This window comes from Neovison vison, chromosome 5 (genome assembly GCF_020171115.1).
Source record: "Neovison vison isolate M4711 chromosome 5, ASM_NN_V1, whole genome shotgun sequence".
In the NCBI taxonomy this organism is placed as follows: domain Eukaryota; kingdom Metazoa; phylum Chordata; class Mammalia; order Carnivora; family Mustelidae; genus Neogale; species Neogale vison.
The window spans coordinates 101,526,848-101,548,020 of NC_058095.1; positions in this window are offsets into that span (position 1 = coordinate 101,526,848).

Genomic DNA, 21,173 nt, shown 5'->3' on the forward strand with positions numbered 1-21,173 from the left:
AAAGGATAAGAGCATATGAAACAGAACACTTAAACCTTACTTCTAAGTCTTTATTCTAGAGTCTTCCAAAGACTCTCAGAATAAAAGTCATATTCATAGCAAGGTTGATTTAAAAGACTTCTGAGAAGTAGAATTATTAAAAAATTTTAAGACATTAAATGATATTTAGGTGAGAGATACTTGTTCTAATAAAGATCTTAAAATCAATAGAATAAGCAAAATCCAGTTTTTATGCACATAGATCATGTCATACCATATGAGGTATTTACAAAATAGAAATTGGACAAGGCATGGACATTGAAGATCAATAGGCTGCCTTCTCAATTCCATTTGATAGCACTGGCATTAAAATATACAGGTATAACCTGATTATGGCCCAGAATATCCTGACATTGAGTCTTACAACATAAATCAAATAGATTTTCTGACCTTGTTTTTTCTTTAGTCCTTTTCAGTTCTATTCTGAAACTCGTTATTGGCAGAGGAACTTTAGATAAAAGTTGACCTTTGACTAAAAGTGCATGAATCTGACTTTAGGAAGACCACCATCATTAGCACAGATAGTGTAGAAATCTTGCACACTGAAAGTACATTTTTATAGTATGATTAAACATGTTTATTTATTTAAACCATGAAAATACAGACACATTCCATTGTTTTTAAACATTAAAGTAAACATTGTGAAGTTTCTAGTTCACTTTCAGATTGCAGATCATTTTAAGATGGTCTCAAATTATATTTGCTTTTATCACCTTTCACTTGTAGTGTTTAAATGTTTAGTGTTTAAGAGGGCTCAGTAATTGTTAAGGTCATATTTAAATGAAAATTGAGGTTTTTCTTGACAATACTTCAAAGACTGTATGCATTTAACACTGGAAATAACTCAGTAAGCTCCTCAGGGTGACTTATTTAGGAATAAAATTAATGAAAATCCAATAATACAAAATGATTACAGAGACCAGAAGCATAGGAATGAAAATGGAAAAACCTTTATGTAATTGCTTATCTTAATTTTATTCTTTCTCTCTCCAAGAGTTTTATAGGCCTTTCCTAATCTGAAATAATTTCCCCTGAGGCCCTTGAATGTAATGAGTTTTAACTTAGTAACTGATAATTATAAACTACTCAGCCTTACTTTTTATTTTTTTATTGAATTATTGCTGCTTTCAGGCCATTTGATACACTTTTCATTCCTATCCATAAGTTGTTTTATTTCTAGCAAAAGCAACCAATAATAGCACGAAGTGGGTTACAAAGGGTTATTGACCTTGAAACTTCCCATCACCTCTTAATTTAATCTTTCCACTTTGCAGAAAGTGGGCACATGTATTTCTGTGTGATTACATGGGATAAACCACAGCTCCTTGTTATATATACTACCCAAATTGATGGTGGCAGTCTAATTTTCTTGAACTTCATCACATGCCAGATGCTATGTGAAACACCATTCCTATGTCGCTTCCTAGCTTCACAGATGCGATGAGGTTGTATGTTTATAGTAACCATTTTAAATGTGTAATAATTGAGAGTCAGGATGATAAAGAAATTCATTCAAGAACATGTTCAATACTTATTAACAAATGTGGAGTAAAAATGTAGATTTGAGCTAGGTGTGCCTTATTCCAAAGCAAGTGTGCTATCTTCAAGGTATGCTGTCCTGCGTGCACTTAAAACTATTTAGTTGTAAAAGACTCAGTTGTATCCTAAGAAGTCAATTCCATTCCAAATTCGCTATTGTGTTGATGGTCCAACTTTTATTAGTACTACACTTCCTACCAGCATCCTCTCAAAAAAAAAAAGGATAAAATAACAATTAGAAGCTCAATCAAAAATTTGCCTATAATTTAAGCCATAGAGTGCAGTATTACTAGGTTTACATAATAATTGTAAAGGTAGTTCACTAAGTACGTAACATATTTAATAGTAGAAATCTCTTTCCTGGTCTCTTCTCTGTATCCTGGACTTGTCTTCTTATTATGTCTTCTGTGTTCTCATATTTATGTTGGGGTTCTAACAATCAATAAATAATAGAAGTCACTCCGCAAGGTGATCTAGTTATGCCCCCAGGATCTTCTTTGAGATCCTGTCCATGAGCTATTTTTGAGAAATAAAGATTTGAACAGAGATTCTGGTAAAGCGATGGATATATTTTTTTGCTTCTGGGAATGAAAGACTCGAAATAAAGAAATAAGCAAATGGTGATAAGGGAAGATAACAGTAGGAATAAATCGGGACGCATTCTCTATGTGGTTAAGATTCTCATTAACAAGAGAATTGCCTTGCTCTCATTAGCAAGGGCAAAGGGTATTAAGGGTGGGGGGAGTCTCCAACGGGGAACAGTTAAAAATATCCTTTGGTTTTATTATCGAATTACATTTGCATTCTTCTCATCTCATTCCTATGCTGCCTTTCACACATAGATTCTCATCACCAAGACTCCCCACTCCTACCCTGGGTGCAGTATTGTCCCCAGCAGGAAATCATGCCCTATAATGAGAAATGTGGGTGATGGGACCACCTGGCAGGTGAAAGGTATAAATATGAAGCCATTATTGAAAATCATTCTGCAAATTGTCAAGCCTGAGGGGCAGAGTTGCTGAACTGAAATGTTAAAGCCACCCACTAGCATGACAATATTATGGCTAACCAAGCTTGGTTAAGTCACAAATCCTGTAAGCCTGTTTCCTTACCCAGGAAAAGAGTAATTATAACAATGTCAGCCTCATAAGGGCATTGTGAGGTTTAAGTAAGTTTATTATAAAGATCACTAAGCACAACATTGGACACACTCAAAGTACTAAATGAATGATGTATTACTGCAGGAGATAATAACTGGCCCAGAAGAGAAGGATATGGAGCCGTCTTTTCTCTAAACTTCAGCTTGTGCGACTTCATTTCATGAGGTATGAAGTAGTAGAGAATTTAAACTGCATAAAATATTTAACCTGAATATATAATCTGCATTTTAAATATTTGGAATTACTCTTCCTCTGTTCCAATTACTCTGTTGAGCCTGATTGTATTCATGCTGAGGAAGAGGGAAGGGGGAGACGCTGATGGCTCAGAAGAATGGGTAATATAATATATGTATGGTAAGACAATGCCAAGAAAGTGGGCTTATTTCTAAAAACAGTCATCTGAACTCTCTATGAAAGCATTGAAATGAGTTCCAACGGTAAAGTTACAGGAGGGGCAGGTGGTGGGGTTCTTTCTGAACAGCTGTTTCAGAATACTGGATGGGTTCTTTTGCCAACTCTGTTAGTAGTTCCACCCATCCTTCCTTAAATTCTATTTCCAAATATGTAAATGTGTAAGGAGATAAACTGAATTCAAGTTTATTTTTAATTACATTGTATTATCTCATTACAAAAGAAGACATTTGTATGATTTGAGGAAGTAACATGCATTTTCCTATAGAATTATTTCCATGCTACTGTGTCTTACTTTTAGGTTAATGCACTGATATATTTTCCTTATAAAGATGTCATTCTAGGGGTGTCTGGGTGGTTTTGTTGGTTAAGTGTCTGCCTTCTGCTCAAGTCTCCCAGAACCCTGGGATCAAGTCTGCATCACGCCCCTTGCTCAGCGGGGTGTCTGCTTCTCCCCCTCCCTCTGCCTCTCCTCCCTGCTTATGCTCAAGGGAGCTCTTCTCTGTCAAATAAGTAAATAAATATGTCATTCTAGAGCATATATATAAATCATCTGGGTGTCAGTTGTTCCCATTGCTACTAGGCCCTCTCAGTGAATACATTCAGAAATGGTAAATAATGGTAGGTAGGTAGGTAGGTAATATGGCGTATTACATATGCATACACACAGACATGTATTTCTTTATATTAATCTATTCAATTATCAGTTATGGTTCCTCCATATATTTTATTACAGAGTCTCTTTCCATTTTTAGAGAGGTTTTCAAAAGTTTCCTGGACCTGGCATTCCTCCAGAGAAGTGATTTTATTCTTGTCCTTAAGATATTGGCCCTGGTATAGCCTTATAATATGAAGGCCAAAAAGGTTTTTATTTCTGGATGAGAAACACAGGTCCTGGTTTTCTTTGGACTCAACAGCTTTCCCTAGTCTAGTAGCTACCTAAATGCCTCATACCTTTCTAGTGTCATCTTTAAATCAATGAACTTCTGGGACACATTTTTCTTTGTTCTCCTTCATACATCTCTGACTTGGCATTCAAAATCTTGATCTTTTTGAAAATCACCTTTAAGTATTCCCTAACTACTGCCATGGTTTATTTTTTTCCTCAGCCAAAATTCTCAGTTCATTTAAAGAAGGGGGCAACAAACTTTTGTATGAAGAAAAAACAGCCAGTATTTTAGACTTTTTACCATCCTCTTTCTATCACAGTTATTCACCTCCAACATGGTAGTGTGAAAGTTTCCATAGATAATACATAGATGAATAAATGTAGCCATGTTCCAATAAAAGTTTATTTATAAAAACAGGCAGTGGGCCTGGATTGGCTTATAAGCTATATAGTTGTTGATTCCTAATCTTGTAAAATATCCTGAAATTTTTCTTTCTTTCTTTAAAAAAACAAATTATTTCTTTACTTGAGAGAAAAAGAGAGGTCAGAGGTAGGAGCAGAGGGAGAGGGAAGGGAAGACTGTGTTGAGCATCAAACCCAATGTTGGGCCCAATCTCACAACCCAAAAATCATGACCTGAGCTGAAATCAAGAGTCAGGCACTTAAACTACTGAGCCACTCAGGTGCCTGAAAGTTTTCTTTCTTAATATCTCTGTCTGTTTCTATGCAAGTATAATTCATAAATTAAGGCTCATTATCACAAGTTTTCTCTATTTATATTTTAGAGCCTCAGAATTGTTATAATTTCATTCAGATTTCTTCCTACCATCTACCAAAATGAAGACTCTACCTTCTGATTTATTAGGACATATTAAACGTACACAACCGAGTTCCCCAAAAACAATGGCTAAAAGAATATTGAAATTCATTACTCTTTCTCACAAAAGTCCACAAAAGTTTTGAATGTCCAAACATTCAAAAGTTGAGTGTTTGGGGAGGATGGACATCACATTGTCATTCAGGAACTCTTGCAAGCCCTGGGTATGTTACCTCAGTGGTGGTGTCCAAGGATGCTGTGGTAGTTTCCATTCCAGCCAGGGGAGAAGGTAAAAGAGTGTATGGGGTAGGCATGCTCGTACTCTAACCTTGTACCAGAGGTGGAACATATCCTTCATACTCATATTCCATGGAAGGTAGGTTAGTCATAGAACCATAATTAACTGTAAGAGATATTGGGGGATGTAGTGCATCCATGTTCCCAGCTATCACTTTATTCTATGAAAAATTAGAGGATGGATTTTAATGGATAATAGCAATTTCTGCCATCTCCAATGTTAGAAGTATCCCTATTTTCCTTTGTTTGATTATAAGTCTATCACATTTTTATAGGGTAAAATTGCCAACTGGATCTTTAAATTGACAGGCATGATTAGTACTTGATAAAGAAAAGAGAATCAGAAAGGAGATGACAGCTAAGAGGAGTTAAGCCAGTCTTTGTCCTTATAATATAAAAGCCAAAAAGGCTTATATTTCGATCTGAGAAACACAATAGAAGGATGAAACTACTTCATTTGGCAACTTTCAGAAACAGTTCTAAGGTAAATATTAATGTGAAATAAAAAAAGAGAGAGAGAGAGAGAAAACCAAGGGGAGCCTCTGTAGCTCGGTCATTAAGCATTTGCTTTTGGCTCAGGTCATGATTCCAGGATCCTGGGATCGAGCCCCATACCGGGTTTCCTGCTTAGTGGGAAGAGTGCTTCTCCCTCTCCTACTCCTCCCACTTGTGTTCTCTCTCTGTCTCACAAATAGATAAATAAAATCTTTAAAAAGAAAACCATATATAATCTGAAACTAAATGCCTAAGTCCATCTTACACTGGCTCCATTGAAAACTCCTGGCATATAAAGTTGATCCCCAAAAGCTCTGTAATCTCTACTTAACCAGATGTTGGGGACACTATTAGTCATTAGGGTCAGTGGCCAGAAAAACAGTGAGTGTGGCATGTTGAAAGCTACCAAAACACCGCATCTGTCTGTCTCTATATCTAGGCTTAATGATCTTTAGAGGATAAAGGCTGTGGCTTCTCTTATTCCCTTCACACCTCTTTGATCACTTCCAATTCCAAACCTTACAGGGAAGCATACTCCAGTAAGTAAAGTCCCAGCCTAATCAAGCAGAGGAGTGCAAATCCCCACAGATGTGAACATGCATAACAGATTTTTTTAAATAAAAAATGTAGGTATTTGTACTTTTTCTCTGAGCTTTAACTGCCTCCTTCCTAGCCTAGGAAAAGTTTTACAAGCCTATTTTATAAGATTTTTAGAATGCAGGGATTACAGTTGTCATTCCATCACCAACAAGATTGGCATCCCTGGAAAGATGCTTAATTCATCCATAAGGTAATAAACTTATTTGAAAAATGAAGGGGTGGGAGTAGGTGATTTCTAAGTTCCCATCTTGCTCTTTGCTTCTAATCATACATGTAAAGTGTTCTTTTTCTTTTGAATGAGATTTTCACAGAGCTCAATTCTTAATAATAGAAACTTTGAGATTTTTTTCCAAATGTTATTCCATTTAGAAAGACTCTCCCATCATAAACACAATATAATTCTACTTTCAAAAGCAAGGAGTCATGTTCAAATACAACTTTGATCTGCCTTCCCATTAGATATGCATAATAGAGTAATTGAAAAAAAAGAGTAGTACATTACTGAGCTTCAATTAAATTTCAGAGCTGGAATGCATACACAGGGAAATAGTCAAACACAGTTTAATGCATTTAAAATTGCAGATGTCGTTAATGTAAACATTAACAAAGCACGAATGAATTATCTCATGCCATTAGCTTTTAAAAAGCACTTCAAATGCATTTATATTCAAAATACAAATACATTATTTTAAACAAGAAATTGTGTGTGATTTGTGACTTATAATATGAATCAATATGAATATATCCTCATTTCATTTTAATGTTGCAAAAAATGGCATAATGTATATAAAACACTCAATAAGCATAATATCATTTTACTTCAGTCAAAAATTTTTTTAAAACCTGTGTATGATAGATTTGATTTTTTTTCTAGATTGGGTATTAAATACCAACTTAGATGTTTTTGAATTATATATAATTATATATATTTATATATAAATTTTTAAATTGAACGAGTACAAAAATAGTTTACATTGGGTTGTACTCCATTGACCACCTTTTTCTTATCATTTCTTTTGAATTTGAATTAGTCAAACCATGACATGGTTTCCAAGCTGAGATCTTTGTATCCCAAACTTTTTATTCTAAATTACTTTAAGCCTATGTTAAAAAAAGTATACTTCCTTGGCCCTACCTCTTTCGTTCCTTTTGGTCTTCTGTTTGGATAGAACATGAAGTTCTAAACTGTGAGCAATTTCCCAGATAATGCTGATGCATAGCCAACATTATAAACCACTACTCAAATATTTTCAAGCACACCTCTATTTGACTGAATAATGATGAAAAACAGTTTATAATACACAGCTTCCCAATTTCCAATCCCTGTGTCCCTGTCCGTCACTTGTTTTATAGTGCCTGATTGGCTTGGCCCCTCACTAGTTCTTTCTTGGGCTGTCATGGAAATATTCCTGACTAGTTACCCTGTTATGTGTCTCCCATCTCCCATTTCTCCCGTTAGGCACCACTGTTCATTTTTTCTCAAATGTAAGTCTCATCTTATGACACTCTTCAAAATCAAGCCACAAATCTATATAGACTCATATTGGTCTTTACTCTAATAGAAAATCTATTGACGATAAAGTATTCATGGTTTCTTAATCCTGATGGTTCCTTTTTGACTCAAAAATCAACCAAATCAAAAGGACTTTCCGACAGGATGTTTAAGAAAAGTATGGCAACATTGTTGATTCTAACCATACCCAGCATCACTAGGGATTTACGATTCTAACTCCAGATACAGAGCCCCTGTCCCGCAAGTTAATACCTACTCTGTCCAATCAAGCAACTTCTTTTTCTATGCCTTCGCACTTTGCTACTTTCTTCCACCTTTAACCCGAGAGATACACTGGTCTTTGGCCTGTAACGCTTCTTCCTCTTGGTTTGGGCTCCTCCTCACGCATTAGCATGGCTAACTCCTATCAACTAAATTCTACTTCTTCCAAAAATGTATCTCCTAAATCCCCAGCAGCACCTAGTACTTCCCCTATTGGAAAACAGATGCCCTATTTTATAAGTATCAGCTGACTTGCCAGTTTGAGCTTTTAAATTGGTGATTTTCAATTTCAGCACTGTTGACCTTTTAGGCTAGATGATTCTTAGGGACAGTGGAGTGGTAGCTGTCATCTGCCCTGCAGGATATTTAGCAGTACCTCTGGCCTTTAACCACTGGATGCTGATAGCACTTCCTTCTATCCCCACTTGTGACATTCAAATATGTCTCCAGATATTGCCAAATGTCCCTGGGGAGAAAAATTGACCCTGACTGGGAATCACTGTTCTAGAGAAGTAGATCTCAATCTTGGTTGCTAATTAGAATTTCCTGGGGAATAAAAAAAAAAAGAAAATCTATGTCTGGCTGTGACTCAAGAGATTCTGCTTTAATTGGTTTGGTTTGAGATGCAATTTAATCAGAATTCAAAATAAAGAATAAGAAAAAGGAGGCGAAAACTTGACACTTAGCTTATATTAGTCACAGAAGCAAGGGTTCTGTCTATCTTACTTATGGAATATTACCAGCACATAATAAAACCTACCACTTTTAAAGCAATTAGTAGATATTTTGGAATGATGAGATAAATAAATGAATGAATTCAGCTCCCTGTGCTTCTCTATATTACAGACATGATTCTACATTTTATTGTAGTTCTCGATTCACTTGTTTATCTCTGTTTAATGCATTCTTTAAAGGAATTTCCATTCTAGCATAGCACTTGGTGTATACTTGACAATTAATAAGTACTTTTGAAAGGATGAAGCAATAAATGAATGAGTGACTGAAGAAACAGCTTTTCGTACTTACCTCATTCTTATTGTGACAGAGAGTACTGGTTTGCAGCTTATTGTTATCATTAAATTTTGCCAATTCAATACCCATTCTCAATTTTGTCTCAAGCAAAAAATTCTGATTTCATTAGAGAAGTGTTCCAGTTCAAAAACTGATTCTCCAGCTTTTGTAATTGGGTGCAGCTACAAGAATGCATCTGGCCAGTGAGATATAAGAAGTAACTGTTGAATGGGATCTTGGAGAAGTTGATTAAAATAGGAAAAAAAAATGATATGTCTTTTTTTGTCTTCCCTCTCCTCATTTCTTGCTCTCTAATACAGATGGCTGAATCTCTAAATTCCATTTTGGACTACAAGGTGACTTGTATAATGAAAGCCATTTGCCAAAGGTAAGAAGCAAAAACCATAAAAATCCCATGTTAACATACCAGCCCTAAACGGCCCACCTTTGCACCTTTAGATTTAATTGCAAGAAAATAAAATTCAGTCTTGTTTCTGATCTTTGTCACTAGCAGCTTAAATGCAGTTCTTAAATACTGCAATAGTCAATAGAACACAGTCTGTTGAAAAAGCCTATTTTCTTCCTCTTTCCCTCATTATACTACATACATTTCAGAGGAAGAAGGCATGTATTTTATTTATGTCTCATTTTATCATAATGTTTATGAGGAAGGATATATCATCTTATAGTCTGGGAGTATACATTTTGATCTGGCTTCTTATGTTAAACTAGTGTGTTCCTTTATGAAAGTCACGTCTAGAGTGTTCTTTTGGAATTCCAGAATGTGCCCTCAGTACATGTCTAAACAATGTTCACCTGCCTTTAATAGACATTTTCTTGCTGCGAACTTGCTGGTCATGTAAGAATGCTTCCTTGCAAAACTTGCATTAAGGATCTTAAGCTACACATATAAAAAATGACTGGCATGCCTGCTGTTAAGTGGTTGTTTTTAGAAAAATAAATCTTTTCCTTCCAGCAAGATTCAGCTATCTAAATTCACCCAAATGGAATGGAAATTGCCCTCTTAACTAATTATACGCTTGGAAATGTTCACTTAAGGATAATTGTCTATTGGTAATCACCTCACCATCCACCATCTTTAAGGGGTGAGGAAGTGATTGTTCAATATCCCTTTGAACATTTCAATGGAGGGATTGTGAAAATACTGTAAGCTTTTGCTGAGAGAACTTTGAAATATTTACAGGCTTCAAATTTCCCCCCTAATTGCTTTAAAATATGCACTTATTAACATGATCCCTCCATTTCCTCTTAGCAAACTGAAATAAAAAAGTAGTAAGAAGCTTTATTAATTTATTTTCTTATAAAACTTACATCACGTTCTTTGACAATTTAAAAGAAAGCCATATTTCTGTTATTCACCTGTTTTTCCTCCATGTGTCTGGGTCTTATTGTCTCTTATGTAGGCAAATGAGAAAAATATTATCCTACTGGGGAAAATAAGAAAAAAATTGCATTGAAATAAATTTTATGATAGCAATTCTATCACAAATACAGAAGTAATCATTTGAAAGGCACATGACTTAGTCTATATAGAACCATGATGTGGATAGAGAATACATTCCTACATTAGAGTCATTGACAAAAAATTAAAATGATGGGGTGTATTTAACCCAGCTGTTTTAAATCAAATGAAAAGCAATTAATTCTGCAGCAGCTCTAAAATATCTGGAGTATAATTTCTGGAGTATAGTATCTGGAGTACAATTGATATACTGAAACTATACTAGAGACACTGCTTTAACATTTTAGCTTTAATTCTCTCACTAATCCCTGGAGTGTGTTTACAAATTAGTTGGACAGAGGTGTTTGCCATTTGCCTGAATATTACACTCTATGAGAGAGATTCTTAAGAAGCATTTCAGTTTATTGAAACAACATGTCCTTGCTTTGAAATTTTACCTTCTTTGCATTTTTAAAAAATGACTGTAATTAATACTTTCATGAATTATACTTTTCATGGACCATAATACTTTTCATACAATTTCATCAGGTGAAATTGATTAGGAAGAGTGTCTGGCATAGTATCCGGTCCCCGGAGATGCAAGTATGATCTCCTGACAAGGAGATCATACATGTAGTGAGGAATTTAGAACCCATGAACTGAAAATATTTTGAGAAAGGAGTTGTCAGTGTTGCCAAAAACTGCCTAGAAGCCAAGCAAAACAGGGAATAACTAGTGGGCATGAGTTCTATTGTTGCATGGGTAATTGGTAAGGTGACTCTGTATATTATGGTCCAGACGGGGACACCTTTAAGAGTGGAATTTTTTTTTTTAATTTTTTTTCCAATTTATTTATTTTCAGAAAAACAGTATTCATTATTTTTTCACCACACCCAGTGCTCCATGCAAGCTGTGCCCTCTATAATACCCATCACCTGGTACCCCAACCTCCCACCCCCCCGCCACTTCAAACCCCTCAGATTGTTTTTCAGAGTCCATAGTCTCTCATGGTTCATCTCCCCTTCCAATTTACCCAAAAGCACATACCCTCCCCAATGTCCATAACCCTACCCCCCTTCTCCCAACCCCCCTCCCCCAGCAACCCACAGTTTGTTTCGTGAGATTAAGAGTCACTTATGGTTTGTCTCCCTCCCTATCCCATCTTGTTTCATGGATTCGAAATTTTTAACATCAAGTTACGATGTGTAGAATATTGTTATTTCTCCCCTGACAGCCAAAAAGAGTCACCAATTTTCTTTATAAGAAAAATAACTACTTTTCCATTAACATTTTTTATAACATATATTTTAAATGTCTTATTAAAAGTATCAAATATGAATTATTATAATCCTCAACATATGCTGTAAAATGGTAGCTTACATAATGCTCTAAAACACAATGTCACAATGTCCTACAAAGGCCCAACCTTTAATGCGTGTTCTTCACCCAAAAACTCAGAGTCACATTTGTTGATCTCACCATATTTCCTTTATACACATTTTATTTTAAACACCAGAAAAATTGAACCATATTATACTCAAGTCTCATTCTGAATTACAAGTTGTGTCACTGTCTAAATTCATGCATGTACATATTCATATACAATAATATATATATATATCTCCATTGTGTGGATTCCAGCTACTACCTAGTATCCTTTCATTTCACCCTGAAGACCTTCATTCTTTATTATTTTTTAGAACAGTTCTGCCAGGAATGTTTAATTTCTTCTTCATTTCTGAAGGAGAGTTTTGCCAGATAGAGAATTCTTATCTGACAGTATTTTTCTCTTGGCACTTGGAATATGTTATCTCACTGCCATCTGGCCTCCATGGATTCTGTCAGAATCAGCTGTTGATCTACTGATGATCCCTTGAATGGAAGAGTCACTGCTCTCGTGCTGCCTTCAAGACTGTCTAACTTTAAAAGTGTGATTATAATGTTTCTCGGTCTGGACCTCTTTGAGTGTGTCCAGCTTGAGTTGGTTGAGTTTCTTGGAGGTGTAGATTAACATTTTCCATCAGTTTGGGACTTTGCAGCCATTATTTCTTCCAACAGTTGGACTGTCCCTTTCTCTCTCTCCCGTTCTGTTGGAGCCCCTCGGGTGTGTATGTTGGCATGCTTTGATGTCAGCCTCGCATAGGTCTGTCAGGCTCTTTTCATTTTTATTCTTTCTTTTCTTCTTTTATTATTTCTGCAACTATATCATTTAAATTGACCTGCTTTCAAGTTCATTGATTCTTTCGGTGACTTTCTCAAATCTGTTATGGAGTGCTTCCAGTAAATTTTTCATCATGGCTATTTCATTTTCCAACTCCAGGATTTCTACTTTTTTTTTCTTTTTTGAAAGTAATTCTTAGGTCTTTTTTATTTTTCTCTTTGCATACATTGGTCTCATGCTTTCCATTAGTTCTTTAGATGTGTTTCCCTTCAATCCTTTGAACATATTTAAAATAGATTATTTTAAGTAGTTATTTAGTAAATCCAATAATCCAATATCTGTGCCTCTTCTGGTACATTGTCTAGTGATTGCTGATTTTCTCTAGGTATGGGCCATAATTTCTTTGCCTTTTTACATGTCTCTCTCTCTCTCTCTTTTTTTTTTCTTGTTTGAAAATTGGACACTTTCTTATAAGGTGGCAATTCTGGGAGTCATATTTTATTTTGTTTTTTAAAGATTTTATTTATTTGGGAGAGAGACAGAGAGAGTACCCAAACAGAAGCACAAGCACAGCGGTGTGGGAAGGACAGAGTGGGGGAGTGACAAATGGTGAGGGAGAAGCAGACTTCCTGCTGAAGGGGCTCGATCCCAAGACCCTGGGATCATGGCCTGTGTCAAAGACAGACACTTAACTGACTGAGCCACCCATGTGTGCATTTGGGAGTCATTCTCTGTTCCCCCGGGATTTCAGTTCTGCTTCTTGTCATTGTTGCTGTTTGTTCAATGACTTTTCTCAACTAATTTTGTAAAGGCTTATTCTTTGTTTCTCATGGTCACTGGAATCTCTGTTCATTAGCTTAGTGGTCAACTAATTATTGGAGGGAGATACCCTTCATGCCTGGAAACAGAATACCCCTGGCTTGGCAGAGGAGCTCCAAGTGTACATCAGAACAGCCTTAAGCACTGAGGACATTCCATATTCTTTTCCTTAGTGGATGCATCAGTTCATATTCCTACCAATGATACACAGTTTCCTTTTCTCCACATCCTTATTAATACTTGTTACCTCTTGCCTTTTTCATGATGGCCAGTCTCATTTGGCTTTATTTGCATCTTCCTATGATTAATGATGTGGAGCATCTTTTCATGTACCTGTTGGCCATCTGTATGTCTTCTTTGAAAAATATCTATTCAAATCTTCTGCCCATTTTTCAATTGAATTGTTTGTGATTTCTTTGCTATTAAGTTGTATGAGTTCTTTATGGAGTTTGAATAGTAATCTCTTATCAGATATATAATTTGTAAATTTTCTATTCCATTTTTTAGGTTGCCTTTTCAGTTGGTTATGGCTTCCTCTGCTGAGCAGAAGCTTTTTAGTTTGATGTAGTTTTGCTTATTTGTTTTTGTTTTTGTTGCTTTTGTTTTTGGTATCAAATCCAAAAAATAATTTCCAAGATTTTGTCAAGGAACTTACTGCCTATGTTTTCTTCTAGGAGTTTTGTGATTTCAGGCCTTATATTCAAGTCTTTAATCCATTTTGAGTGAAATTTTGTGTAGGGTGTAGGACAGTGGTCTGGTTTTATTCTTTTGCATGTGACTATCTAATTTTTCTAACACTATTAATTGAAGAGACTGTCCTTTCTCCATTGCGTGTTCTTGGCTCTGTTGTCAAAAATTAATTGAACATACATGTGTGGGTTTATTTATGAGCTCTCTATCTGTTCTGTTGATCTATATGTCTGCTATGTCAATGCCCCCACTGTTTGGATTACTATAGCTCTGTACTAGAGTTTTAAATCAGGGAATGTAGTGCTTCCCACTTTGTTCTTTTTTTCTCAAAATCGCTTTGGCTATTTAGGTCCTCTAACTTTTAAATCACCAAGAAACTCAGCAATCTGTTCTTTCTTCTTACCATGTTAGTGCTAATATTTTGTAAGCCCTGCTTTACAAAATAAGCAAAATTTCATAAGTCTTGGGTGGCTCAGTTGGTGAAGCATTAATCTTCAGTTCAGGTTAGATCCCGGAGTCCAGGGTCGAACCCCGCATCAGGATCTCTGTTCAGTGGGGAGTCTGCTTATCCCTCTGACCCTCCCTCCTCTTGTGCTCTCTCTCTCAAATAAATAAATAAAATCTTTAAAAATTTTCCTAAGTTTTTATAATTAATATTTATGTTATTTATCTCAGGAGTTGTTCACACAGTAACAGAATTTATTGTCTTTTCTGTCTGTTAAAAGAGTATCATTAGCCATTGGGGAAATACAAACCAAAACTGCAATGAGATTCCTCCTTATGCCAATTAGAATAGCAAAAATTAACAAAACAGGAAACAACAAATGTTTGTGAGGATGTGGAGAAAGGGGAACCCTCTTACACTGTTGGTGGGAATGCAAGCTGGTATGGCCACTCTGAAAACAGTACGGAGGTTCCTCAAGATGTTAAGAATAGAGCTACCCTACAACCCAGCAATTGCACTACTAGGTATTTACCCCAAAGATACAGATGTAGTGAAAAGAAAGGGCATGTTCACCCCAGTGTTCAGAGCAGCAATGTCCACAATAGCCAAACTGTGGAAGGAGCCAAGATGCCCTTCAGCAGATGAATGGATAAAGAAAATGTAGTACATATGCACAATGGAATATTATTCAGCCATCAGAAAGGATGAATACTCACCATTTGCACTGACATGGGTGGAACTGGAGGGGATTCTGTTAAGTAATTAAGTCAAGCAGAGAAGGACAATTATCATATGGTTTCACTCATATGTGGAACATAAGCAATAGCACAGAGGACCATAGGGGAAGGGAGGGAAATCCAAAGGGGGAGAAATCAGAGATGGAGATGAGCCATAAGAGACTGTGGACACCGAGAAAAAATCTGGGGTTTTCAGAGGGGTGGAGGGCTGGAGTAGGGGAAAACAGGGTGATTGATGGGTATTGAGGAGAGCAAGTGCTATGATGAGTACTCGGTGTTATGCTTAACTAATGAATCTTGAACACTACATCAAGAACTAAGTACGTCCTATACTGTGGCTAGCTGACCATAATAAAAACAATAATAAAAAAATAAAAGACCATCCATATTTAAAACATTTTACAAATATATTACTTGTATTTTAATTACTAACAGTTTTGTCTCTCTCTCATGTGCATATTCAGTGGCCTATAATTAGGTAGTTATATCCATACAACTGAGAAAAATTTACGATTGAAAGACGCTTGGAGACAGATATATTTATATTTGTTTTATATTAATATATTAGGTATTCGGTATAAATAATCTGCAGAGATATGTCAGCCAAGAAATTGTTGAACAAAGTGTGTCTAGGAAACCAAAGTTATTAAACACTTGTGATAAATAACTCCAGTCGGGGTTCTTGGCTTTTTTCCCCCTAAAATATTTTAAGCCCTCTTAGACACTTGCAGGATCTGGTATGTTGATTCAGTCACTATAACCTTAGCTGAAAATAATAACAATGAAGATCCCATATATAGTGCGTAGATGGCAAGAATACAAGGTTTAATTCCCATCTTTTTGTTTTTTGAAGCTCTGACATTAGGTGAGTGATGCTAATTTTATCACTTTAAAAGATATAAACCCTTTTTTCTTAATAAATCACACCTGATACTTGTTATCCAATAAAATGTCCTCTTTCTAATAAAGATAGAATTACTGAAATGGCTTAATTTTATTCTGCTATGGTAGGATAAGCAACTTACTTTACCAAGCTGTTGAATCTTTTAAAAAGGTATGGGCTCTTCTTTTAAATTGCACTAGTACTTAGCAGAAAACAAATTATGTTTGTTGAAGAAATTTAATTATCAACTTGAAATGTGTTAAATATTGGGGATATAAAGATGTATAAGTCATGGATCTGTGATTTTTTTGGAAATAAGCACAAAAGTTATTATAAAAACCATAATAAAGGCTATTATCTGAGGTATACAAAGAACAGTGTGACATAAGAATAAGAATAAATAATAAATCCAGTTACTTGCCAGATATTCCCAAAGCATTAATTTTTGTCAAATATATTCTCATTTTCCTACCTTATAAAATAATCTCACTTTTATTCTAAAAATAATTATACTTGTTATTTAGTTGTAATCAATTAAAATTGATTAGATTTTCATCTAATTTTAGATCTTCGCTAATCTTCTAACTATGACCGAAAAGTTGTCGTAATAGAAGTAAAATCAAGATTTTAAAAAAAAGCAAGTGTTAGTTGGCTCTTAACAAGCCAAACATTAATCGCAGTATTAGGTCTGAAATAAAGAATAAGCTGCTAGATCCAGAAATGAGAATGTGAGCATTGAATGAAAGAAAAAGAACAATTAAGTCAAACAAATTTATGGAAAAACTGAAACAGTTCTAATTACTGTGCATTCTATTAAAAAAGAACAGATATATGAATCCAAGTTCTGTTGGGTTCAGTTTTGCTTTGGCAAAGACAGATCTTGATCAGTCAACTCAGCTTGGGGTTCTGGACAGGTCAACTGTGTCTGCCTGTAGTCAGATGGAGTTTTGTATCTGTTTTGGCTAGGCCACTGAATATTCTCTGAAACATGGAGGTGCCACTGGCTGGGCTCTATGGTAGATTATATCTGATAATTGGGAGCTCTATAGTCAAGTGAGGCCACTGCCTGTACTTTGAGGTCAAGGTGGCAAGGTGTCACTGCTGGGTTGGTGGTTGGGTGGGCCTGTTGTCTTGGGTCTTCTTTTAAGCAGAGCCACTAGTCTCACTGATCAGGTGAGGTTGCTGGCTGTATTTTGGAAGCGTGAGGGCCACTAACCATCTTCTGTTATCACCTGTGGTCTGGCAAGTTCATGGTCTGTGTTACCTGGCAGAGAGGTGTCACTTGTTGCACTCCATGATTTGTCAGGTCTATAGTCTGAAGCTGCAATCACTCTTGTTTGAGTGGAGTTTCAAACCATACTCTCCAACACAGTGGTGCTACTTGCTAGACTCCTCATTCAGGCAGGGATCCACATAGGGCTTTATGATTGCATGGGACCTTTGGCTGTTCTTTGTGATTGTGTGGGGGCTGCAATCTATGCCCTGAAGTCAGGACTGTAGATGGGTTTCATGACCATACGGGCTGTGCTCTAATCTTGGGCACAGTCATTGGCTGGGCTCCCTGGTCAGAAGGGACTTCCAGCTGTATCCTATAGTTCAAGGGGGCTAGAGACCTTGCTTAGCAGTTGACAGGAAGGGTGTAATTCTGTAGGCTCTCCTGTTGAGTGAGCCTGCAGGCTGTGCTCAGTGATTGGGCAGGAGTCACTGGCTGGGCTTCCTGCTTGTATGAGGCCATAAGCCAAGTACTCCGTAACTGGGCAGAGCTGTAGACTGGGCTTCGCAGTTTGTGTGGGGCTGCAGGCTGGTATTTGTGGCTGCTACATGAGGCTAGATACTATTCTGACCAGTTGGGCATGGCTACTGGATTTTCTCCCTGCTCATACAGAGTGTAGGTTGTGTTCTGTGGTTGCCTAAATTCTCTGGTCAGTTCTCCTAGTGCAGAGGGACTAGAAGCTACACTCAAGTATTGGGTGAGACTCAACCCAATGTGCTTCTCTGCTGAGGCAGGGTTATAGAATAGCCTCCATGGCTAGTATGGCCCATTGGCTGAGTACTTGAATCAGGCAGAACTGCCAACTAAGTTTTCCGCCCAGTCAAAACCACAGATTTGTATCTGCAGATGGTAGAGCCTCTGGCTGGAACCTCTGCTTGGGTGACATTGCAATTGAAGCTGTGGAACGAGCTATGCAGTTGCCCAGATTCTATGGCCAGGTTTCCTATTTGGGCAGGACTAGGGTCTAAATTCAGTAGTTGGGCGGCACTTCAGATTTTCTTCCTTGCCTGGGCAGGGACCAGTGAATTTAAAGCAGCCATTATAACTACGCTCCATAAAGTAAAGGTAAACTTCATTTCAGTAATCAGAAAAAATAAGAATTTTGATAGAGAAAAAGAAACTACAGGAAATAATCAAATAAACATAGTAGAATTGAAGAAGCAATGTTTTAAAAAAATTCATTGGATTTTTAGCAAGATGGAAATAAGAAAAAAATGTAGTCTGCTATCTTGAACAGAGATCAACAGAAATTATGTAATCTGAAGAACAGAGAGAAAAAGAAAAAATATCAGAGATTTATGAGATAATATCAAAATATGTCATATTTGTAATCTTGGAGGTCTAGAACTGGAGGGGATGGGTACCAAAAAAAAAAAAAATCCTTTGAGGAAATAATAACCTAAATCTTCCTGGAGTTGAAGCTCAGCAAATCCCAAATATGGTGACATCAAAGAAAGCCTTGCTCAGATAAATCATCATCAACATTAGTACCTTGAAAACAGCCAGAAAAAATAACTGACACCTTACATGTAGGGAAATGATAGTTCTAAATAGACTGGAGTAAATCCTAAAGCAACCACCAAAAATAAAACAAAGAGAAAGTGATAAAAAAAGAAAATCTAGTAGATGAGGGCACCTGGGTGGCTCAGTTGGTTAAGTGTCTGCCTTTGGCTCAGGTCATGACGCCAGGGATCCTGAGATGAAACCCTGAGTCAGGCTCCCAGCTCAGGAGGAAGCTTGCTTCCCTCTCTTCACCCTCTCACTCTGCCCCTCCCCCCACCACTCATGCTCTCTCAAATAAATAAAGTCTTTTTAAAAAAAAATCTGGTAGATAAATTTAAAACGGAGCACTAAAAAATGTTCAAATAATGCAAGAGCAGACAGTACAGAAGGAACAGAAAAATTTTAAAAATAACAAGACGAGGATTTCAAAAATGGTAGACATAAATTTAACAATATGAAGAATTTTATCTAATGCTAGTGATTTAAAAACACCAATTCAGGGGCTCCTGGGTGGCTCAGTCAGTTAAGTAACCTATTCTTGATTTCGTTCAGGTCATGATCTTGGTGTTGTGAAAGTGAGCCCTGCCTCAGACTCCACACACTGGGTATAGAGTCTACTCAAGATTCTCTCTCTCTCCCTTCTTCTGCTCCCTCCCCAACTCACATGCACACTCTCGCTATTGCTCTCTCTCTCAAAAATAAATAAAAATAAAAAAATAAAATAAAATTTTAAAATACCAATTCAAAGACACAGACTGTCATATTTATTACAAGGAACTAGCTACATGCTATCTATTTGAAATATGCTTTAAATATATAATGTAGACAGGATAACAGTAAAAGTTTATAAATGATATGACTTGGAGACATTAATTAAAAGGCCATCACAGAGACTATATTAATGAGAAAAAGTGGTTTTCATAACAAGTAATATTTTGTGAGATAAAGAGGAACATTAAATAATGACAAGAGAAAAAGATATAAAAATATGTATGCACTCAATAACAGAGCTTCCAAGGAAATTAAACAAGAAAAAATGATGCACTGAAAAGAGTAATAGACAAATCCACAACTGTAATTGGAGAATTCAACATTTATTTTCTGTAATTAACGGAACAAGTAGATAGAAAATCAGCAAGGGTGTAGAATTACTCAATGATGTTATTAAATGACATGACTCAATTAAGATTAATAGAATGCCCTATCAGCAATAATAGAATATACCTTCTTTTCAAGTGCAGAAGGACAATTTTCCAAGATACTACATTTTCTGGTCTGTAAAACAAATCATCAAATTAAAAGAATAGAAATCATTAAAAGTATGTTCTCTAATTACAAATGAATGACATTATTATTGAACCCCTCCCCCAAAAGATAGAAAGTCTTCAAATATTTGAAAATTAAAAAAATATATATATTTCTATGGCATCTATATTCAGGAGAAGAAATCACAGAAGAAAACAGAAAATATTTTGAATTAAACAAAAACAATGCCATCATTACCCTTTAATGTCTATTTATAGTGTTCCATAATGAAGGAATGAAACATTTGTGGAATGCTGCTAAAGTAGTAGAGAGAAGAAACAGAAAAAAAAGTAGTGGTAGAGAAAAGTAGTAGTAGTAGCAGCAGCAGCAGCAGCAAGGGAAAATTTCAAGCACTACATGCATATATTATAAAAGTTTAACCTCAAAATAATCTAAGCTTTCACCTAAGACAATAGAAATAGAAGAGCAAATTAAACCTATAGCAAATAAGAATCTGAAGTCCATGAAGCTGGAAAACACAGAAGCAATAATGAATAAAATCAAGGAAGTCAAAGATTATTCTTTGGCTAGACTAATAAAGTTTTGGTTTTTAATTTGACAAGTCTATACCTTATGTAATGACAGTGTAGCTACCACCGGTCACCATACAAGACTATTACAATACCATTGACTATATTCCCTAGAGGTGCCTTTCATCCAGATGACTTATTCGACATATATTTAGCCAGATCAAGAAAAAAAATGAAAGGAGAGAAGACACAAATTATCAATATTCAGAATAAAAGACTTCATTATGGAACACTATAAATAGACATTAAAGGGTAATGATGGACTACAATAAACAACGTCATGCCCACTAATTTGACAACAAATGAAATGTAATAATACCTTGAATAACACAA